Source organism: Eurosta solidaginis, chromosome 3, assembly GCF_040869045.1.
Source record: "Eurosta solidaginis isolate ZX-2024a chromosome 3, ASM4086904v1, whole genome shotgun sequence".
NCBI lineage: Eukaryota > Metazoa > Arthropoda > Insecta > Diptera > Tephritidae > Eurosta > Eurosta solidaginis.
The window spans coordinates 225001456-225024574 of record NC_090321.1 but is presented as its reverse complement, the minus strand read 5'-3'; the positions used below and the strand labels follow the sequence as shown (position 1 = coordinate 225024574).

General features: G+C 37.4%; 1 protein-coding gene across 2 annotated transcripts in view; it reads left to right on the top strand.

Moving 5' to 3' along the window:
* The first annotated feature begins 6384 nt into the window (after positions 1–6384).
* Positions 6385–23119, top strand: part of LOC137245125 (monocarboxylate transporter 14) — a 43892-nt gene continuing 27157 nt past the window's right edge. The window contains exons 1-2 of one of the 2 annotated variants that reach the window (XM_067775293.1): positions 6425–6491; positions 7823–7886. The gene's annotated coding sequence lies outside the window, so the exon portion shown is untranslated. Of the gene's footprint in view, positions 6492–7822; positions 7887–23119 lie in introns of both variants that reach the window. The other variant, XM_067775290.1, reaches the window with a different exon arrangement.

The following is a 23119-nucleotide window of genomic DNA, read 5'->3' as shown; positions in this document are numbered from 1 at the left end:
AGCTTAACACTCAAATGAACGAATGACAGTGCAATCAAAGAAATTGAAATTTTTATAATTGCCAGATTGCCAGATAATAGAAGATGCCGGACGTTTTCCAAACGGTGTGTTCTCTAATAGGGCCCCTTTACATTTGACTTCGTCGTTGTTTTGCGGATGATTCATGATTGAGTCATGGTTTTGGCGCTTGAGAATCTTAACGAAACCCATGGACGGTTTTCACACGGGGTGGTATCTAGTAGGGCCCCTTTACATTCGACTTCGTCGTTGTTTTGGGTCGAACCATGGTTCAATTATGTACAGGTTGGCTCATCTCATCAGCTGATTTTATTTATGTCATTGCATGGTCGAAGGGATTGTCAAAAGGAGATGCCAAACTCAAAATGAAACCAACACATTGGCAACATTTTACTTACACATACAAAAACTGCTAAGTTTTATGTTTCCATTCCATACCATTCGCACCAACACCAATACACAGATTTTGACAATTTGAACAGACATATTTTGTTGCTTTACGGATGAGCCAACCTGTATATAGTTGAACCATGGGTCGAACGATTCACCTTGGCTTTCGCAACATTAATCCGAAGGCGGAAAATAAAAATTTTTGTTCGTTCAAAAAAATATAAACGAAAACCCGAAAAGTTACCCCGTAGGGCTCCGAAAGCGGGGATAGGATCAATAATATTAGTCTAGTTTAGGGGTCGACTGCTAATACGCGTAAAAAGATATCTAAAGAGGTGTCAAAAGACGCGTATTGACCTCGAAACAATAATGCGAAGGCGGAAAGGAAAAATTGTATATCTGTCCGGAGATATTTGCAGTTAACGTGGGCGGTTTTTCGTTAATATCTTTTGAACGAGCTAAAATTTTTATTTTCAGCTTTCGGATTATTAACACTGATGTCAAGACGCGTCGTTTGACAACTCTCTCGATATTTTTGGACGCGTATTAGCCGTCGACCCCTCAACTAGACTATTACTCGGTTTGGAGACTAAAACTATATCCGCGCAAAACACTTATGTTCACAATTTTTATACTCAGTTGAGCAGAGCTCACAGAGTATATTAAGTTTGATTGGATAACGGTTGGTTGTACAGGTATAAAGGAATCGAGATAGATATAGACTTCCATATATCAAAATAATCAGGATCGAAAAAAAATTTGATTGAGCCATGTCCTCCGTCCGTCCGTCCGTCCGTTAACACGATAACTTGAGTAAATTTTGAGGTAAATTGATGAAATTTGGTATGTAGGTTCCAGAGTACTCATCTCAGATCGCTATTTAAAATGAACGAAATCGGAACATAACCACGAAAATTTCGAAAAACCGAAAAAGTGCGATAATTCATTACCAACGAAAGCTAAAACGATGAAACCTGGTAGGTGGGTTGACCTTATGACACAGAATAGAAAATTAGTAAAATTTTGGACAATGGGCGTGGCACCGCCCACTTTTAAAAGAAGGTAATTTAAAACTTTTGCAAGCTGTAATTTGGCAGTCGTTGAAGATATCATGATGAAATTTGACAGGAACCTTACTCCTATTACTATATGTACGCTTAATAAAAATTAGCAAAATCGGAGAAGCACCACGCCCACTTTTAAAAAAAAAATTTTTTTAAGTAAAATTTTAACAAAAAATTTAATATCTTTACAGTATATAAGTAAATTATGTCGACATTTAACTCCAGTAATGATATGGTGCAACAAAATACAAAAATAAAAGAAAATATCAAAATGGGCGTGGCCCTTTTCCGTCCGCCCTTTTTCATTTAATTTGTCTACGATACTTTTAATGCCATAAGTCGAACAAAAATTTACCAATCCTTTTGAAATTTGGTAGGGGCAAAGCTTCTATGACGATAACTGTTTTCTGTGAAAATGGGCGAAATCGGTTGAAGCCACGCCCAGTTTTTATACACAGTCGTCCGTCTGTCCTTCCGCATGGCCGTTAACATGATAACTTGAGCAAAAATCGACATATCTTTACTGAACTTAGTTCACGTACTTATCTGAACTCAACTTATCTTGGTATAAAAAATGAACGAAATCCGACTATGACCACGGCCACTTTTTCGATATCGAAAATTACGAAAAATGAAAAAAATGCCATAATTCTATACCAAATACGAAAAGAGGGATGAAACATGGTAATTGGTTTGGTTTGTTGACGCGAAATATAACTTTAGAAAAAATGGTTGTGAGACCTGCCATATTAAGTAGAAGAAAATGAAAAAGTTCTGCAGGGCGAAATAAAGAACCCTTGAAATCTTGGCAGGTATTACATATATAAATAAATTAGCGGTATCCAACAGATGATGTTCTGGGTCACCCTGGTCCACATTTTGGTTGATATCTGGAAAACGCCTTCACATATACAACTACCACCACTCCCTTTTAAAGCTCTCATTAATACCTTTAATATGATACCAATATCGTACAAACACATTCTAGAGTCACCCCTGATCCACCTTTATGGCGATATATCGAAAAGGCGTCCACCTATAGAACTAAGCCCCACGCCCTTTTAAAACACTCATTAACACCTTTCATTTGATACCCATATCGTACAAACATATTCTAGAGTCACCCCTGATCCACCTTTATGGCGATATCTCGAAAAGGCGACCACCTATAAAACGAGGGCCCCCTCCCTTTTAAAAATACTCATTAACACCTTTCATTTGATACCCATATCGTACAAACAAAGTCTAGAGTCACCCCTGGTCCACCTTTATCGCGATACCTCGAAAAGGCGTCCACCTATAGAACTAAGGTCCACTCCCTTTTAAAATACTCATTAACACCTTTCGTTTGATACCCATATTATACAAACGTATTCTAGAGTCACCCCTGGTCCACCTTAATGGTGATATCTCGAAAAGACGACCACCTATACAACTACCACCACTCACTTTTAAACCCCTCATTAATACCTTCAATTTGATACCCATATCGTACAAACACATTCTAGAGTCACCCCTGGTCCACCTTTATGGTGATATTTCGAGACGGCGTCCTCCTATAGAACTAAGGCCCACTCCCTTTTAAAATACTCATTAACACCTTTCATTTTATACCCATATCGTACAAACAAATTCTAGAGTCACCCCTGGTCCACCTTTATGGCGATATGGCGATATCCCTAAATGGCGTCCACCTATAGAACTATGGCCCACTCCCTCATAAAATACTCTTTAAAGCCTTTCATTTGATATACATGTCATACAAACATATTCCAGGGTTTCCCTCGGTTCATTTTCCTACATGGTTATTTTCCCTTATGTTGTCACCATAGCTCTCAACTGAGTATGTAATGTTCGTGTACACCCGAACTTAACCTTCCTTACTTGTTTCTTGTGGGTGCAGCAAAATCATCACCACATAAAAATTTTCAATTTCTTTTGCAAATAGGTATCTTTTGACATATCCAAAATTGTTGCCCTCCGCTTTCGGATTCGCATTCCTGGATCCAAAACATGTCTTTCGATGCCCCTCTTGATGTTTTTGGAAGTGTATTAAGAATGTCATGCTGTCGTATAGAATTACCAAACTAAGTTTTAAATGTATTGTATTACCAAAGAGGATAGATATAATAAGAGCCGTCGCTCGTTATTTTGTGGCGAGTAACTCGCCTGGAAATAAAAAAATGTATGCCGAATGTTTTCTATGAGGGACATTTTTGAATTGCCTCCCATCTATCCATGCGGTGTTGACACTTTATGCAAACGTGAGAATTAAATAATTAATTAAATACAGTCGGAAAATAAACACAAATACCCCATGAAAATGTATAGAAGACATTTATAAACATCTCGCCCAAAAAAAAAGTAGCGACTACCTCACGGTTTACATCGAGTAACTGCCAAAAAAATAACGAGTGACGGCTCTTATTATATCTATCCTCTTTGGTATTACAAGCAAATTTTTATTGAAAATTGAAAATGTAAAACCATTTAAGAGATTTAAAATCAGTTCAACAGAGAATTGCATCGGTAAGATTGGTCAATAAACACACGAATGTTTTATCAATCTAGTTCAGTATTTACACCTACAGTTTAAATTAAAATAAGGCTATGTAAAATGAAAACAAAACAAAAATAGAGAATAAATTAAACAAATATTAAAAACATTAAAACTATTAGCGTTAGATTACATGAAAAATGCAAGAGGCACTCTCACTCTCATGGTATTTACGGTCTTTGATTGAAAATTACATAAACGTAAAATTAGTTCGAGTTGTCATAGGCTGAATGTGTCCACGATGTTCATTTTACTAGGGAAAGGTCTGTCGTTTCATTTGATATATAAGAATGAGCCTAGGAAAAGTGTTTTAAAAGATCGGCTATAAATATTAGTACGTGTTGAACTGAATACCAACTGTTGAGGAATGTTCATCTATAAGTGCACCAGGTTCAATATTATTCTTTCTACAGCCAATAATTGGCTCCTTTGTTTTACTCTCTTGTGGTGGTGGGTGTAAGCACAAATTGTAAGAGATTTTCATCAAGTACTTTTATATTTTCATTCATATTCAATAATAATAATTCAGATGTTACATTTTCCTCAATTAAACTGGGTGTATATAAAGTGCGCCATTTATTCATTGGTTTAGCCTTCGGTTTTTCCGGTGACTTTACTGGCGACATGTCAGGTGTTAGATTCGAATATGTCGTACGTCGTCTGATTATGCGGCGTTTAGTTACAGTACCCCCTCTTGTACTCTTGGGACTACGTGAATTTTTAGGACTACTCGTTTTATTTTCATTCTCTTTTGATATTGCAACAACGAACAAAGGCTTTTTTATCATCATTTTCTTCAGCTATTGCACCAAATTGTATTTGTTTTATTTGTGGCGTCCCTAATAAATCGGGAGTATTCGGTACAAATGTACTATTGATTGTACTATGTATTGAACTGCGTCTACGAAACGCAATAGTTTCAATTGTTTGCAAAGAATGTGCACTTTTACAAGGCGCTATAGACATTTGAGCACTTGTCCGTCGTTGTAAAATATGTTTATTTGGTGTTGTCGATGGTATATTCTTTTTTCTAGGAGCCATTCCTTTTGTTGGTGTGGAGAATTGCAGTGGCTTTTTTGATTCGACTGATATGACCGTTTGCTGTGAAGCATTGCTACTATTTGATGATTGCATTGAAGGAATAATTAAACGTGCAGTTGAGTTTGTTTCGCTCACAGTTCGTTTTAGTTGAAGCGGTGTGAAGGTGGTGTTTACAATTCAAAAAACAGAGGAATCTTTAATTTCTTAAATTTTTTTTGGATAAGAAAAACAGCAACGACCATCAATCGGCTGAGTGTTGGACCAAACCAATTTTTCAAAGAGAATGGTGAAGGCACAAAAAAAATTTCTAAAATTTTTGAAGATAGCCCGCAAAACAAAAGTGTTGGCTTTTTAAGTTCGAAGTTGGGCCATTCTAATATATGTATATTTTTTATTTATTGTGTCTACATAGTTAATAAAAATAAATATGTATTCATGGTGTGCCTTTTTTCATATTTGAACTGGGCCTTATTCTGTAAATCTATTGGACAGGAAAGGTGATTCGAAATGTCAAATTACATATACATTTTTTTCAAATTCGAGTTTAATTCGCGATTTGTATGGACCGCTTTTATAGTCACCACTTGTTTTAGACGGGCTTGGCAGCCCTTTACTTGTTAGAAATGATGTTGCGCCTAAAAGTATACGGCCATTTGTTTTAAAGAGATAGTTTCCGTTAACTAGGGAAATTCAATAACAAAAATTTGAAAAAATTTATAAAATTTGATTTACAAGCACCACGTTGTAAAATCGAAAATTGGGTAGCACTAATAAAAAAAACCATTGCTTTTTATCTAGATTTCAGTCTTTTAACTGATTTTTTTATATTTTCGCACACATTTTTTTAATTTTACAAATTCATGTATGATTTTTGAAATCCTAAGAAACGGCAATTGCTTGCATATACAACATTATTTTGCATGCATATTAAAAAAATAGTTTTACACCGTCTTAAAATATTTACAAATCTTTAGTCACTTTGTTTAAAAAGTTGGCTAAAAAGGTTTGATGTCAAATTTATAAAATTTCATCACCAACGCATATCAATAAAGTTATTCGGAAAAGCTTTGGCTAAATTGGCCTATATATACATATTTAGCTTCATTTTAAATAAAATAATTTTTTTTTAAACGAAAAATAATTTTAAAACCTTTATAAGTATAAGCTGCCTCTTATACATGTCCGACACCAGATGAGCAAACAATTTATTATCTACTAACATCAACTCGAAATCAACACAATTAGGCACAACTTGCAGAGTTCGCTAGCCCTATATAAATATCGCAAAATCACACAAATATTTCATTCAGTTTGAAACTGTTAAACGGTTAGCATTTCGTGTGATTAGTAAAATACAATCAATATCATTTTTAAATACGTGACTTAACAAAAAAAAAAAAAAAACTACGTGATTTCTCAAAGTGAGTTGATTGATAAGAATATTTAAATTTTAAAATAAATATTGGCCGCGTCAGAATGAACTTTTTCATATAGATGCGTTCAACGCAATCTTATACATGACAGTAACATCACCATAATCACGCAGATGTTGCGATGTTGAACTTCAGACTTAGCAATTGACACTAATTCCGCCTTGCCCATTCACATACCAAATTTCGCCAAGCACTGTTATAAATATTCTCACCATACAAGAAAATACTTGCCAACATATTTTGTTTCGTATTTTTTTGTTAAAATGCAGTTTTTAATAGTGAAAACTTTGGAAAAGTACCAAAGAGTGGGAAAAATAATTTCACTTACAAAGTGTGAAAGCAATCAAAGCCAAAGCAAATATCGAACTCGTCTTCTTGTGCTTTACATGCAGCAAAAGTTGAAGATCGACAACTTTTGTATGTCCGGATTGCGCTAGTGTCGCTCGATCTGTCGTTTTCCATAAAAATATGTGCAATCTACTCATCATGCTTAAGACTGCGTTAAAAGCATCAAAAAATGTACCACATGCATGTATATTCATGTGCATTTTATGTGTCTGAAAGTCACAACAAAAAATTTGGTGTGTACATTACTCCTAGAAGAATAGGCGAGATTTATTAACAAATTGGTGATATCTACGCAAACTTTTCAAGGCAGAAATATAATGCAAGATTATTTCCACTATAGCCAATTCGGGATAATTGTCTAAAACAAAGTTCTGAATCCTTTCTTATTTTGATGTTACTTGTTCTTGGAATCGACCCTGAGACCTTCGTGTGAAAATCTAGCACACTTTGTATTATATGGCGGTGACCGCTAACGTGATTAGATATACAACATTTTATCGTTTATTGTTGTGATAAATAGTACCTTTAATATCTATTTCAACTAAAAAATAGATTACATAAATGTCATACGTAACGTTATCAGTCAACTATTTGCACTTATAAACTTGTTTTTTAAACTACATTGTTACATTAGGCTCGATAAACTAACGACTGATGCTTTCTGAAAGCTTTCTAAAAACATTGTTATAGCTGTGAAAATAAAAAGATGTAATAAAATTAAAAAAATAAATAAATGTAAGGCGTGATAACCTCCGAAGAGATCTAAGGCCGAGCTTACCTTCCAATTTGTGTCGTGCTCCTCGCACGCTACCATCACACCACGGTGGCTGTAATAAAATTAATTGATAAAAATACCTACAAAACGACGGCAGAGGAAATGGTTGGAATGGAGACTTTCTCTTATCTTTCGATTTAACTTGCGTATCTATTTCGTTATATCATAAAAGTTAAGAAATTTTTTTTCTTATCAGGTCCCACCAGGCGCAACACCAATTGAAGAGAAGCTCGGCTTCAACTTCTTAAGAGTCATCTCAGGTAAAAATACTTTTATTTTTATCATTATGAGTAAGGACGAGTACGCCTAAGGGTTTCAGGCAGGATCCGTACGTTCTAGATAACGGACCGAAATTGATGGGTTTAGTTGGGTTAAGTATATTTAGAATTCAAAATCACCCATTAACTTGAGTTTAATACTCACCGGGAAAGTAATATGTCTTATCTTGGACCACGCTTACACATGCACTAATTCACTAAAATAAATTGTTAGCTATCAAATTTATAAAATTTTCACGACTCCCTTTTCGAAATTATGTACGAAAATTAAGATAACCTCGTTATATGTAAACTTGGTTTTATCCTTAACTTGAAAGAAAGAAAATGTTCGTACTTACGAGGGCAGAGAAATATTTTTCATAGGGAGGAATCTTTTTGAGCTTAGACACATTTTGTTTAATAAAGAAGGCAGAATCTGATCCCCAATGAGTTTTAAAATGAACGTGAAGGTTTTCGAAGTAAGTGCGTTCAAAATCAATATAAGTTCTCGAAAAAAAAAAAATCATCGCATCCTAAATTCACAAAAAAATACTCAGCCTGGGGGCCATTTTAATTATATATCTGGGGTTTCCACCAATTTCCAACGACTCCGGGGACTAAACATATAAAAATAAAAATAAATGTAAGGCGCGATAACCTCCGAAGAGATCTAAGGCCGAGCTTCTCTTCCAATTTGCGTCGTGCTCCTCTTGATTTTTCCCTACAAATTGGCCGGACGGGACCTACATGTTTTATGCCGACTCCGAACGGCATCTGCAAAGCAGATGAGTTTTCACTGAGAGCTTTTCATGGCAGAAATACACCCGGAGTGCTTGCCAAACACTGCCGAGGGGCGACCCCGCTTAGAAAAATTTTCTTCTAATTGAAAAATCTTATTTCTAAAATTTTGATGTTGCTAACTAAACATATATTATGAGCAAAGTACCTACCGAATGACGCAAACATAAGCATCCGAGGGAAATTCCCCTAGGAACTGCCGGCGGTATAGATTAAGATGACAGGCGGCAGAAAGAACATCCAGCTTTAATTGGGGGAGAACCTTTGAGGTAATTTATTTTTTCACAAAAAAGTAAAGCCTGAAAGGACGAGAATAAAGTTCTATAAAGTGATAATATGGAAAAATATTTCATATATTTGAATATATTTTTGTATGAAACTTCTCTCATTTTATCACATCACGGAATTTGATAATTACGCTATCTTTAAACTTCAATCATAGTTTGCAAATAAGATATGCAAATGTTAGATGTAAAAGTAGTTTTTTTAAACGGTTTTATTTAGCTTGACTTGACAGGCTGGCTGGTTGGCTGGCTGGTACGAATTTTATAATTAAAATTTAAGTAACTTCCCGATAAGCTACAAGCATGAAATTTGGAATATACTTCAGAACCAGATGGCAATGCAATAATAAGAAAAAAATCGCCGCTAGGCGGCGCAAGGATAGAGATATTCAAAAAAATCGTATTTGCGGTCCGATTTGGCTCATATTTGAAACACATAATATATACAGGAATAGAAAGCGACCTATAAAAAAAATCGCCGCGAGGTGGCGCAAGGATCGGGATATTCAAAAAAATCGTATTTGCGGTCCGATTTGGCTCATATTTGAAACACATAATATATACAAAAATAAAAAGCGACCTATGAAAAAAATCGCCGCTAGGCGGCGCAAGGATCGAGATATTTAACAAAATCGTATCTGTGTTCGGATTTGACTCATATTTGGGACAAATAATACATACAAGAATAGAAAGCGACCTATGAAAAAAATCGCCACTAGGTGGCGCAAGGATCGAGATATCCAAAAAAATCGTATTTGTGGTCCGATTTCGTCCATATTTGGAACACATAATAAATACATGAATAGAAGGCGACCTATGATGTCCGATTTGGTTCATATGTGGAACAAATATTACATACAGTCCGGTAGAAGTGACATCAAAATATTTTGGAGTTCGATGACTTATATTGTTACAAATTATCAGGGAAGAGTCCTTGTAATAATGAGTCACTAAATGAACTAAATAGAATGAGAAATAATAGGCAATTAAATAAAGACTAAAAACTTGAAAATAAAATAATTGAAGAAAAAAATGTTAAGTTAAACGGTTTTATTGTAAACAAAACTTACATGAAGTAATAATAATACTAAACGCTAGAAAATAATTAGGTAGGTCCTAGGTACTAGTCATCACACTCCTCATCAATCTAGGGCGTTGATCAGACAATTAAATAAAAGCGTTGGACGCGTGAAATTTCTATTGATAGTCATATATAAGACCAACTGAACCTTAATAAGATTATGCTACGCCTCACATTTTTAGAAATTTCACGCACCAAACGCTTTTATTTAATTGTCTGATCAACGCCCTAGATCGATGAGGAGTGTGATGACTAGTACCTAGGACCTACCTAATTATTTTCTAGCTTTTAGTATTTTTATTACTTCATGTAAATATTGTTTTCAATAAAACCGTTTAACTTAAACAATTTTTTTATTTATTTTATTTTTAGGGTAAAAATATATATTTTGAAGCTCGTGTATCGGGTATATACTGGTTTCGTATATTTGTCTCAGAAAACAATTAAAAAAAGTATTATACTGATAAGAATGATTGGCATAATATTTAATCCACTTTTAAACCAGCTAAGTCCAGATTTTTTACAAAAGTACACACCCTACATGGATTTTTATTTGTTCTACGAAAGAGCTTAGCACATAAAATTCAGTGTATGTACATATATTTCACTGTATTGAAAAATAATAATGACAACGATCATCATTTAAAATTTATTGAAAATAAAGTGTGTCCGAGTTGCACGTCACTTAGCTTGAATACGAGATACAGATGTATTCTCAGGCACAATATTGATTTATTTTTATAGACTTGTGTACATATGTATGTACATATCTCAAAACTGCTTTGAAATACAAAATATAAAATAATACATAGGATCGAACTGGTTATGAATGTGATAAGCGCCAAAGGAACATGAACTTTTGCACAACATCGTTCAGAAATATATTCAGTTTCTTTTTATATTCAACGTGCTTTGCAGACAGAGTATATAAACTTTGACTGGATAACGGTTGGTTGTACAGGTATAAAGGAATCGAGATAGATATAGACTTCCATATATCAAAATCATCAGTATCGAAAAAAAACTGATTGAGCCTGTCCGTCCGTCCGTCCGTCTGTCCGTTAACACGATAAATTGAGTAAATATTGAGATATCTTCACCAAATTTGGTACACGAGCTTATCTGGACCCAGAATAGATTGGTATTGAAAATGAGCGAAATCGGATGATAACATCGCCGACTTTTTATATAACATTTTGTAAAACACAAAAAAAACTTTTTATTTGGTTAATAATACACCTAGAATGTTGAAATTTGACGTGTGGACTGATATTGAGACTCTTGATACAAATTTGAAAAAAAAAATGTTTTTTAATGGGCGTGGCACCGCCCACTTGTCATAAAATCAATTTTACAAATATTTTTAATCATAAATCAAAAATCGTTAAACCTATCGTAACAAAATTCGCAGAGAGGTTGCCTTTACTACAAGGAATGCTTTGAAGAAAAATTAACGAAATTGGTTGAGGAACACGCCCACTTTTATATAAAAGATTTTTAAAAAGGTCGTGGACGGATAAAATAAGCTATATCTTTGGATTCTTCAACTACTTCAAATTTAAAAAAATGGGCGTGGTACCGCCCCTTTTATGACTAAGCAATTTTCTATGTTTCGGGAGCCATAACTCGAAGAAAAATTAACGGATCGTAATAAAATTTGGTACACAAATTTTCCCAATAGCAGGAAATGTTTCTAGAAAAAATGGACGAAAGACCACGCTCACTTTCATATAAAAGATTTTTAAAAGGGTTGTAGTAGTAAACTATATCTTAGCGAAAAAAAGCTTTGTATCAATAAAATTTTACTTTCTAAATTGAATTATAACATTAAATTGGAAAACACTAAAATTTTTGAAAATGGGTGAGGCACCGCCCCTTTTATGACTAAGCAATTTTCTATGTTTCGGGAGCCATAACTCGAAGAAAAATTAACATATCGTAATGAAATTGTGTACACATATTTTCCTTATAGCCGAAAATATTTCTAGTAAAAATGGACGGGATCGGTTAAAGACCACGGCAACTTAGATATAAAACAAGTTTAAAAGGGTCGTAAACTAGAATAATAAGCTATAACTTATCAAAAAATAGTTTTGAATCAATGATATTTCACTTATCAAGTTTTATTGTAAAAGAAAATGGGGAGACATTTTTTTTTAAACGGGCGTGTTATGTAGAAAAGCAATTTATCTGAAATGAAATGTACAATTGAATCTCACGCTGAGAATATAATGTTCGGTTACACCTGAACTTAGACACCTTTACTTGTTTAAATTGTGCAGGCCTTAAATTTCTTTCTATAGGGAGCTGAGGTAGATAAACCATCGACTTATTAAATATACATATTTTGTAGGGGCTATAAACCAAAATTTGCAAACTTGAAAAAATGTTCGCAGCGCGCTTGAATAAAGTGTGTCCTCGATGAGCTATTGCACGTTACGTAGCCTGAATTCGAAATACAGATGTATTCTCAGGCACAATATACGTTAATTTGTATAGACCTTTATACATTTTCTGAAAAAACAAAGTATTAAATTATAAATTGGTTTGAACTGGTTAAGAAAGTGATAAGCGCGAAATGAACATGAACTTTTGGACACTATCGTTCATCATATATTAAGTTTTTTCATTTGTGAAAAAAAATATAAAAATCTTTTTATAAGGCTAAGGTGAATTAATCATTACTAATTAAGTACACATATTGTGTAGGAGCTATCAGACAGTAAAGCCCGAGTTAAAGTTGACATATTTAGTCATAGCGCCATAGTCATAATCATATTTCTACTTTCCACATCAAATTGGCATCAGTTATTGTTGCCTTAACCTAAAAATCGTGAAAATTTCATTAAAATGAAGAAAACGCAAAAAATTACAAGCATATACCACAAAAAATAAGTCTCTTAGTCAAAACGTATCCAAAACAATAAATCAAATTTACAAAAAGTTAATAAATTCTCCAACTCAAATATTTTTAAGTTATTGATATGGCGAAACACAAAAAACCAATTGGTTGGCTATGGCATGGTTATGGCTTTAGCGTTATGGTATGGCACCATTAATCGATTACATTGACTTCCATAAGGTTGGCTCGATCAGCTGTTTTATCTGGTTATGGTTGTCACCATTAACTAGCCCTTAAAATTTGCAAAAGAAATTTTCATACCCCCCTATTGCGAGTGTCGATCGGAATAGAATTGACAATTTGTCGATTGCATTTTTTGCATTTAATATTATTACTATACAAATTAATCGCCAAATCTTTGGACCATTATAAATAGTTATTTTATACAAGAGAGATTTTGCTATTTTTTCAACTTTTCGATGTACATAACATAATTTGTATTATTATTATAAAGATAATCGATTATCGCTCAGCGGTCGACTATCTACTGCAATCGACACTCGCGATAGGGGGGACAGTGTGCGTTAATTTAAATTGTGCAATATTATACTCGTCCGTAAGATGGCGCTAAACGTAATATTGCCTTTCATAGAGCTGCCATTATTTTTTGTACACAGGTGTGAGGGGCAAAGTTCACCTGTAAATTTAGTTGTTAATAAATATATCACGTATAATATTATACAGTTTTGTCTTTGGTAGACAACTTAAATTGCAAAAGCTGTCTTATGTACGATTAGTATTTGATGACTTTCGCTTTTAAACGGGACTGGGTGAAGATGAGCCAAAAATATAGATATATAGATAGATATATCAACATTTATCGAAAAAAAAAAAAAAATGTGTCAGAGATTCAACTCACAACTGTAAAAAATCGGTATGAGAGGAAATGTTAAGCTTACTTGTCTGAAATAAGCATTTAATTAATAAAAACAAAACTATATAGATGTATATTTTTTATCGATACAGACGCGGAGTTAGTGCTTGTATTTTAAACTTCACGGCATACTTTGTTGAGCGTATTTTAGTGCATTAATGTACCAATCTACAATAAATCTTCAACAGATAATCCACGCGTTGGCATGTGCTCCATCCCTAGAAACAAATTTCGTGAGTTTTATTGGCAGCCAGTGTACACTATTCTGACAACCAAAACTCATACGCACTGTTGACTTTTTTGTTTTCATGGCGTTTGATGAATATTTTCTCACTGACATAAGACTTTTACATTCAGCGCTCATTCAGCAAAACAATGTACATAATAATTAACAGAATAGCATGAAAATTTAAAGTGTAAATTGTGTGTGCAAATGAGTTTTCAATGAGTGTACATTTTTCAGTTTTTCACAGTTAGGGAATTGACCCCCTGATATCACAAATCAATCTCAGAAGATAGCGTATTCACGAGTTCAAAATTCCTTCGTTTTGCACATCAACGTCACACTTACTGACTGCTTGAGCGAATGAAAGAGAGAAAAAACAAGTGCGAAAGTAAAATGCCGTAAAAATTGCCCATAAAAAACAGCTGATCTTTTGTTTACATGCGCAATGCGCAATCTTGTGAGGGTGATTTGTGGTTTAATCAAAGAGGATCCTCTTTGGCTGAAGTTGTCACACTCATTGTGAATGATAACTAAGTGTGATATCTTATCTGTCATATGCCTGACAGGATGTTCAATATGGCAACTTTTTAGCGTTTTGACAGGCTGTTCAATATGGCGGCGCCTATCTTCAACGGGTGATAGAAAGAGATACAGAATGAGACAGCAATAGTTAAATACAAATCAGGTGATCCAATCACTTTGGAATTTTGACGTCTATGTAGAAGATATCACACTTAGTTATCATTCACAATGATCAAACTTGTTTTATCCACAATGTTTAAATCATTGTTTACTATAGGGGTTTTTTTTATTACGCGAGCTCGAAAAAAACGCTCCAACTAGCTAAACAATTTCATTATGGCAAAACCATACAGATGTTTACTTTACAAAAACAAAATACATGAAATGCGTGTGTTTGTTTGTATGTATGTCACCCTGCCGCCACTCTGTTCTTTTGTTATTTTTGTTTATCTACACATTCTTATGTTCATTTCATTCGCTCGTTCACAATAGTGCTCTATTTTTGTTGTAATAGAGATTTGTACACGCAGTTTCAGAGTAAGATGGCGACTAACTTTATTCAGTATAATACGAACAGAGGTATAATGAAATAGTATGAAAAGAAAACTGATAATTAGAGTTGCCAGATTTATATTATTTAACAATACTTCCCTTTAATAGAACATCTGGCAACATTGTAAATATATATAAGTAAAAATTTACGACCATTAATTCAAATCCAAAATGTTTACATTGCAAAACCTATGTTAAGTAATACATATGTAAGTTTACTGTAAACCTATTCCGACATTAATAAATTCATTCTTAACAGCTGGTATAGCTTTCGTTAAACCATCTGCCAACATCTCGCTTGTAGAAATATACTCTAGCTTTAACGACTTATCTTCCAGCCTTTCTTGTATGAATTTCACCTTTATATCGACATGTTTAGTACGTGGAGAAAAATTGTTGTTACGAACAATGTGAATTGCGCTTTTGTTATCGCAATACAATGTTGTTGTTTTTGCATCGCGAGGAATAAGCTCAGATTCCAATCGGTTCAACCAAATCGTTTCTTGCATTGCACCCACTATTGACACAAGTTCTGCTTCTGTTGATGACAATGCAACGGTTCGCTGTCTATGCGTTGACCAAGATATAGCACCACCCTGCATAACGAACATGTAACCAGAAGTTGATCGACGCTGATCAAGATCTCCTGCCCAGTCAGCATCGCAAAATCCAACTAGACCTTCAGCAGATTTTTTGTACACGATGCCTTTGTTTATAGTTCCCTTCAAATATCGCATCACACGCTTCACTGCAAGCCAATGAGCTTTGCCGGGATTTTGTGTAAACCGACTCAGTAAATTGACCGCGAAGCTGATATCAGGTCGAGTGTTCTGTGCTGCGTACAACAGACAACCAATAGCCTCCATATATGGAACATTTTCCATCTCTTTCTTTGCTTCTTCAGTTTGTGGACACATTTCAATAGTTAGCTTCTGTGACAAATCAAGTGGCGTAGCAACGGCATTACAGTCATCCATTCCAAAACGTTTGAGCACACTGCAAATATATTCAGATTGATCAAGTTTTATTAGTTTTTTTACCTCATCTCTTTGAACTCGCATGCCCAATACGGATGACGCTGAACCCATGTCTTTCATTTTAAATCTGGAAGACAACTCGCTCTTAATACGCTGTGTAGCCTTTTTGTCATTGGAGAACACCAACACGTCGTCTACATAAATCGCTACGTAAACCATACTTTGATCTTTTACACAATAGTAGATACATTGATCGACTTCGCTCCGAACTAGTCCTAGACCGATGAGTACTGTATTCAATTTATCGTTCCAAACTTTGCTTGCTTGTTTCAAGCCGTATAGTGACTTTACCAAACGACATACTCTGCCTGAACCATCATCATAGCCTTCCGGTTGCTTCATGTATACTTCTTCACGAAGCTCACCATTTAAAAATGCTGTTACCGCATCTAATTGATGCACCGCCAAGTCATATTTCGCTGCCATGGCGAACAAGAATCGCAATGAGTTATACCTAACTACCGGTGAATATGTTTCCGAATAATCGACGCCTTGTTTCTGCGAGCAACCTTTCACAACGAGCCTTGCTTTATAACGAACAAGCTCACCAGCTGCATCACGTTTCACTTTGAATACCCATTTTGAACTTATTGCCTTTTTACCAGCAGGCAATTTCGTAAGCACCCAAGTGTTGTTTGACTTAAGAGAATCCATCTCCTCTTCCATGGCGCGCTTCCAGGCACTTGATTCTGCACTATACAACGCCTCTTCAACACTAACAGGGTCATCAGCATCAGACACCACTGTCAACAACAAATTTCTTTTCGTTTTGTTTGCAATACGCTCCGACCGACGAACTGGATGCAATTTATCATAATCGTCACTATGCATATTAACTGCTTCACTTTCATCAGGAGTATCGTAGTCACTGTCCGAGGATTTGTTGACATCTAACAATTCCCTCATATTATCCTCCTCTGAATTGTTAATGTTATAATCTTCCCTTGTATCAATAATATCAATAATCAAATTTGGCTCTGTATGTTTCGTTACGTCACATGAATTTTCTATAAATGTAACATCACGGCTCACAATAAACTTGTAATCAGATTTACGATAAAGCCGGTAAGCTTTTGACACAGCACAATATCCTACAAATATGCACTCATCTGATTTTGCATCAAGTTTTGAACGTTTTTGTTTCGGTATGTGAACCATCGCTAACAACCAAATATTCGTAAATGCTTTAAATTAGGTTTAACACCTGACCATATTTCTTCTGGACTTCGATTATTACCTCTACATGGAATGCGGTTTACCAAATATGCTGCCGTGTTTGCAGCCTCTGCCCAGAATATATTTCTCAGGCCAGAATCTAATAACATACATCTAACACGTTCAATCAACGTTCGGTTCATACGCTCAGCCACCCCGTTCTGTTCGGGCGTGTAGGGAGCTGTTTTTTGATGAACAATGCCACAATCACGCAAAAAAATTTCAAATGGTTCGTTGCAATATTCAGTGCCATTGTCTGTCCTCAGCACTTTTATTTTACGGCCACACTGTGTCTCTACTTCGCTTTTAAATTCCTTAAATTTAGCAAACACATCTGACTTTCGTACAATCGGTATCGCAAATACCTTTCTTGAAAAATCATCAACAAATACAAGTAAAAATCTTGCACCACTGAACGATTTTGTGCTAATTGGACCAAGCACGTCAGAATGTATGATGTCTAACAAATTTTCTGCACGCGTACCAGCTGATTTGTTTATATTTCTGGTTTGTTTACCTTTACAGCATATAATACACCCTTTGTCACTTGTGCTGCTGTAATTAACGCCAATCGTTGAATTCTGCACTCGTTTCATATTTTCTTTGCAAATGTGTGCCAGCCTACGATGCCAAAGCTCAAAGTTATCAACTGTAGTCATTGCTCTCCCAACTTTATTTTTAACGCAATCCAACTTGTATAAATCGTTGCCCGCAAATGCCTTTGCTATTAAATTGCCTTTCACATCGAAAATTTTACATACATTTTTTTCGAACACCACCTTTTTGTTTTGGATAGTCATTTGTCGAACTGACAAAAAATTTGCACAAAGACTAGGAACATATTCAACATTTCGAACATTAGTTGGAATTTTCTGTTTGTTGACATTTAACAGTAGGCTAACATCTCCTACGCTGTTAACAGGAACTCGCTCACTGTTAGCTAAAATAACTTCGTTGTGTTCTGCTGCTCGAACTTTTGAAAGCAACTGTTGATCATTCGTCATATGCGACGTTGCGCCTGAGTCGACATACCATACACACTCGCCACTCTGAGAGTGTAAACATGAATTCGCTAGCAAAGAATTTGAAAAAATAGCTGTCTTGCTTTTACTTTCGTTCTCATTTGCTTTTTTCGACTGTATAGATTTACGACACTCTTTACGCATATGGCCTTCCTGACCACAATTAAAACAACGAAACTTTTTACGATTAGAATTTTTGTCATTCTTTTTCGTTTCGAAATTCTTCGAATACAAAGCGTTGTTGGTGGATTCCTTACTACAATCCAATTTGACGTCTTGCAACAACAAATTCTTTACGCTGTCGACGGTTAACTTCGATTTGGAATTTTCCACTGCCATAACAAGAGCTTGATACTCATTAGGCAACCCAGCTAGCAATAAAGATGCAATCAATTCATCACCGACATTTAAACCTGCACTTTGCAATTTTATTGAAGTCATGACCACTTCATTCACATAATCCTGTATGGACTGGAATTGTTCGAGTTTTAACAGCACCAGCTTTTTCAAAAGCTCTACCTTGCGAGTTAAACCACTGTCCTCATACGCTGCCATTATTGAATCCCATGCTTCTTTTGCCGTATGTGCATTTGCTATGTGCGAGAAATTACTCGGCTCCACCATGAGCGTAATCTCCGCCAACGCCCGTTCGTTTGTGTCACGATCTTTTTCCGATGCATTTTCAGACAAACCTGCTTCGGTGATTTTCCAACAATTTTTCAGCACCAAGTATGACTTACCATTTCGCCGCCAAACATCAAAATTTTCCCGACCGCGAAGTTTTTCGAAAGGAAAACTGAGTGTGCCCGTTGCCATTTTAATTAAATTAATATATTTAACTTTAATTTTACTCTATGTGGATAGGCCCATAACCTGTTGTAATAGAGATTTGTACACGCAGTTTCAGAGTAAGATGGCGACTAACTTTATTCAGTATAATACGAACAGAGGTATAATGAAATAGTATGAAAAGAAAACTGATAATTAGAGTTGCCAGATTTATATTATTTAACAATAATTTTCGAATATGCAACACTATCAATCAGGTCGACAATTACGCTCCCAAGGCAGTTGGTTCTATGTACCGGAGCGACTCGGGATTTTTCCCGACCAAGGACTGTCATTTCAGTGTAACCCCATTAAATTTGTTGCGCCCTCCCACAAGTTGTCATCCTCCCAGCAGCTCCTGCAGCGGGACTGCTCTATATTCTCTTGCTCCGGGAAGGTATCGAATCCAATCCGGGTCCGTCTCCTGACCCCGGTCCTGAGAATTGGTTTTGCTGCTTCTGCCGATAAAGAATCTTTTTAGGACGGTCATACTCTGTTCAGTGTGCGTCGTGTAAGGGATGGTTGCATCGGACAGGTTGTTCTGGGCTTGATCCCAAAACCCGACGTCCACGTAACTTTTATAAATCTTTTGTGGCTCCTTGCTGTTCACGCCCAAGGGCGTCCCGTAGTCTACGCCTAAGCGTCCCCCACTACCTGCCAGCAGCCCCGCTGCTCAGCAAGCCATAACAAGTACCCGCTGCTGCTCGCGCCCCACGGCGCCAAGAACTTAAACAGCTGCTACCACTCATAACTACTATATTCGTAGTAGAGTCGGTAGCAATGCTGAGCATCAGCCCTGCCCCTGTCTTCTCCCCCCTCTTTTCCGGCAGCAATCGCGTAGGTCAGGGAAACAGACTCTTAGTCCCTACCTCCGTTTGCACCGTTTGCCAGCACAGAATATATATGTTTGCGACATCCGCCCAATGCAGCTCCTGGCATGGACGGTGCCACTTTCCTATATGTACTGGTCTCCGCGATGGCAACCCCTCGATGGGTTTCATTTCACCATGTTCCCAGGCCGCATACCCAAATACACCGGGTACCCCAAAGCTTACCCAAGGACGTCCAGTCCCAGGGCCACAACAGCAGTTGCGTCCTAGCCTTCCACAACCCAGGCGTAGTCCCCCGTCACTTACTCCCAGAGTGGCCACGTCTCCCCCTATGCACTTCAGAATTCTGCAGTTAAACTGTAATGGACTAACTGGGAAGATTACGGAGATAGTCGATTTCATGAAGCGGCACAACATCCGCATTGCTGCGATTCAAGTGACTAAACTCACAGCAAGATCTGCATTGCAGACCTGTTCTGGGTATAATGTCCACAGAAAAGATCGCGAGAGCGCAAATGGAGGCGGACTCGCGTTTATCATACACCACTCTGTGCAATATTATATATTTGATCCTGGCATCGACCGCAGGGACAATGTCTTAGAACGTCAAGGCCTATCTGTCCGTTCAGGCGATGCAAACCTAGAAATCATCAACATCTACATCCCTCCTGCCACCTGTTGCCCCAGTGAATACCGCCCAAATATCAGCGCCTTACTCACTGGCAACAATCGCATTATCTTAGGCGATTTCAATGCCCATCATGATATATGGCATTTAAATTTGCGGGCGGACAGTAGGGGTTAGATGTTGGTGGATCAAATAGAAGAAACGACGTTCTGCACAATAAACGGAGACGCCCCCACACGTATCGCCAGATATCACAATCGTGAGCGCAGAACTCGTAAACTGCGTCAACTGGCAGCCGATGGTAAGATTGGCATCCGACCACCTGCCTATACTTATTTCGCTCGAGCGTACTGCCGACTTCATCGTCACAGAAAATGCACTTTCATAAACTTCAAAAAAGGAAAGTGGGACGAATATAAATCTTTTACAGACAACCTCTTTGCTACCCTCCCTATCCCGACTGATGCCCGCCAAGGGGAGCGTACCTTCCGCAAGGACATTGAATGCGCCTCGGCACGTTTCATTCCCGACGGGATAATTCCCGAAATTCGGCCCCACTTCCCGGCGGAGGCCGCAAACTTAGCGAGAGAACGGTACCTTATAAGACAGCTTGATCCAGGCGACCCCCAAATAAGGGATATAAACCAACGCATCAGATTGCTTGTGGATGAACACAAGCGGGAGAAATGGGAGGAGAACCTAAGAGGTTGTAACCTCTCTACCGGTGTGGGTTACCTTTGGTCCACCGTAAAGTCCGTATCGAATCCGTCTAAGCACAAAGACAAAGTTTCCATCGCCTTTGGCAATAAAGTGCTGTCGGATGCGAAAAAATGAGCGAGCGCTTTCTGCCGACAATATATAATGCATTCTACGGTCGACAAAGATAGACGGAGGACCAACCGACACGCACATAAACACAAATTCAGCGCGTCACCAATCACCATCACCGCTAAAGAGGTTGAGGACGCCATTGGTCACGCTAAACCATCCAAAGCATTGGGCCCAGACGGCATAGCCATGCCGATGCTTAAAAGCCTAGGGAAAAAGGGTTTCAAATATTTAGCGCATGTCTTCAACCTGTCTCTTTCCACCTTTGTCATACCCGAAAAATGGAAAATGGACAAGTTGGTCCCGCTACTAAAGCCTGGGAAACCAGCTAACATAGGAGAGTCGTATCGTCCGATATATCTCCTATCGCCAGTAGCAAAGACGCTTGAAGCCATTTTGCTCCCCTATTTCCAAGCAAATTTGCAACTAGCCTGTCATCAGCATGGCTTCAGAAAACTCCATAGCACTACCACCGCGCTAAATTCCATTAGCACCCAGATAATTTGCGGTTTAAATCAAAACCCCCACCATAGAACAGTACTCGTAGCGCTAGACCTATCAAAAGCTTTTGATACGGTCGTCTTAAAAGGTGTACCGCAAATTATCTGGGTGGTCGGAAGGCATCGGTGCAATTTAGAAACGAAACATCAAAACCAAGAAGAATTAAACAAGGGGTGCCACAGGGTGGTGTCCTGTCCCCACTTTTGTTTAAATTCTTCATATCTAAGCTACCTTCACCACCGGAAGGAGTCACAATCGTTTCCTACGCCGATGACTGCACAATAATGGCCACAGGCCCAGGCCCACAGATCGATGAGCTTTGCAATAGAATAAACGGCTACCTCCCTGATCTCTCCAGTTTTTCGCCTCGCGAAACCTGGCATTATCACCGACTAAATCTTCCGCGACCTTACTTACAACATGGAGGTCCCAAATGTCGACCATTTTGAACATCCACGTCGATGGCACTACGCTACCGACTGTCCTACACCCCAAAATCTTGGGTGTGACCTTTGACCAGGATCTACATTTTGGTGCGCACGCAGCCGCATTTGTTCCGAGAATTCAGAGCCGTAACAAATCCTCAAATCCCTCGCTGGCAGTACTTGGGGAAAAGATAAAGAAACGCTCATGACTACATACAAAGCAATTAGCCAGCCGATTACGTGCTACGCGTCACCCATATGGTCACCAAGGCTAAAAATTACCCACTGGAAGAAGCTACAGGCCTGCCAAAATACTGCTCTCAGAATCGGCATGGGCTGTCTTCTTATGTCCCCAGAACACCATCTGCATAATGAGGCGAGAATACTCCCCATCAGGGAGAGAAATGAGATGCTGACCAAACAGTTCCTGTTGAATACCCAGAAACCTGAGCATCCCAACAGACATCTGATTGATGAGCCAGCACCGCCTAGGGGCATTTTGAGGAAATACGGCACCTGAGAACCCAGCCGTATGAAGCGAAAAAACACAAGCAGGTCCTTGGTGAACTCCACAAACAGGGTTCGGACCGTTATGCCGGGAATTGCCCGGTGAATCCAGTACTCAAAGAAAAGTACCCAAAACTCGGGGAAGAGGAACGCATACTCCCCAGGGAAACGCGTGT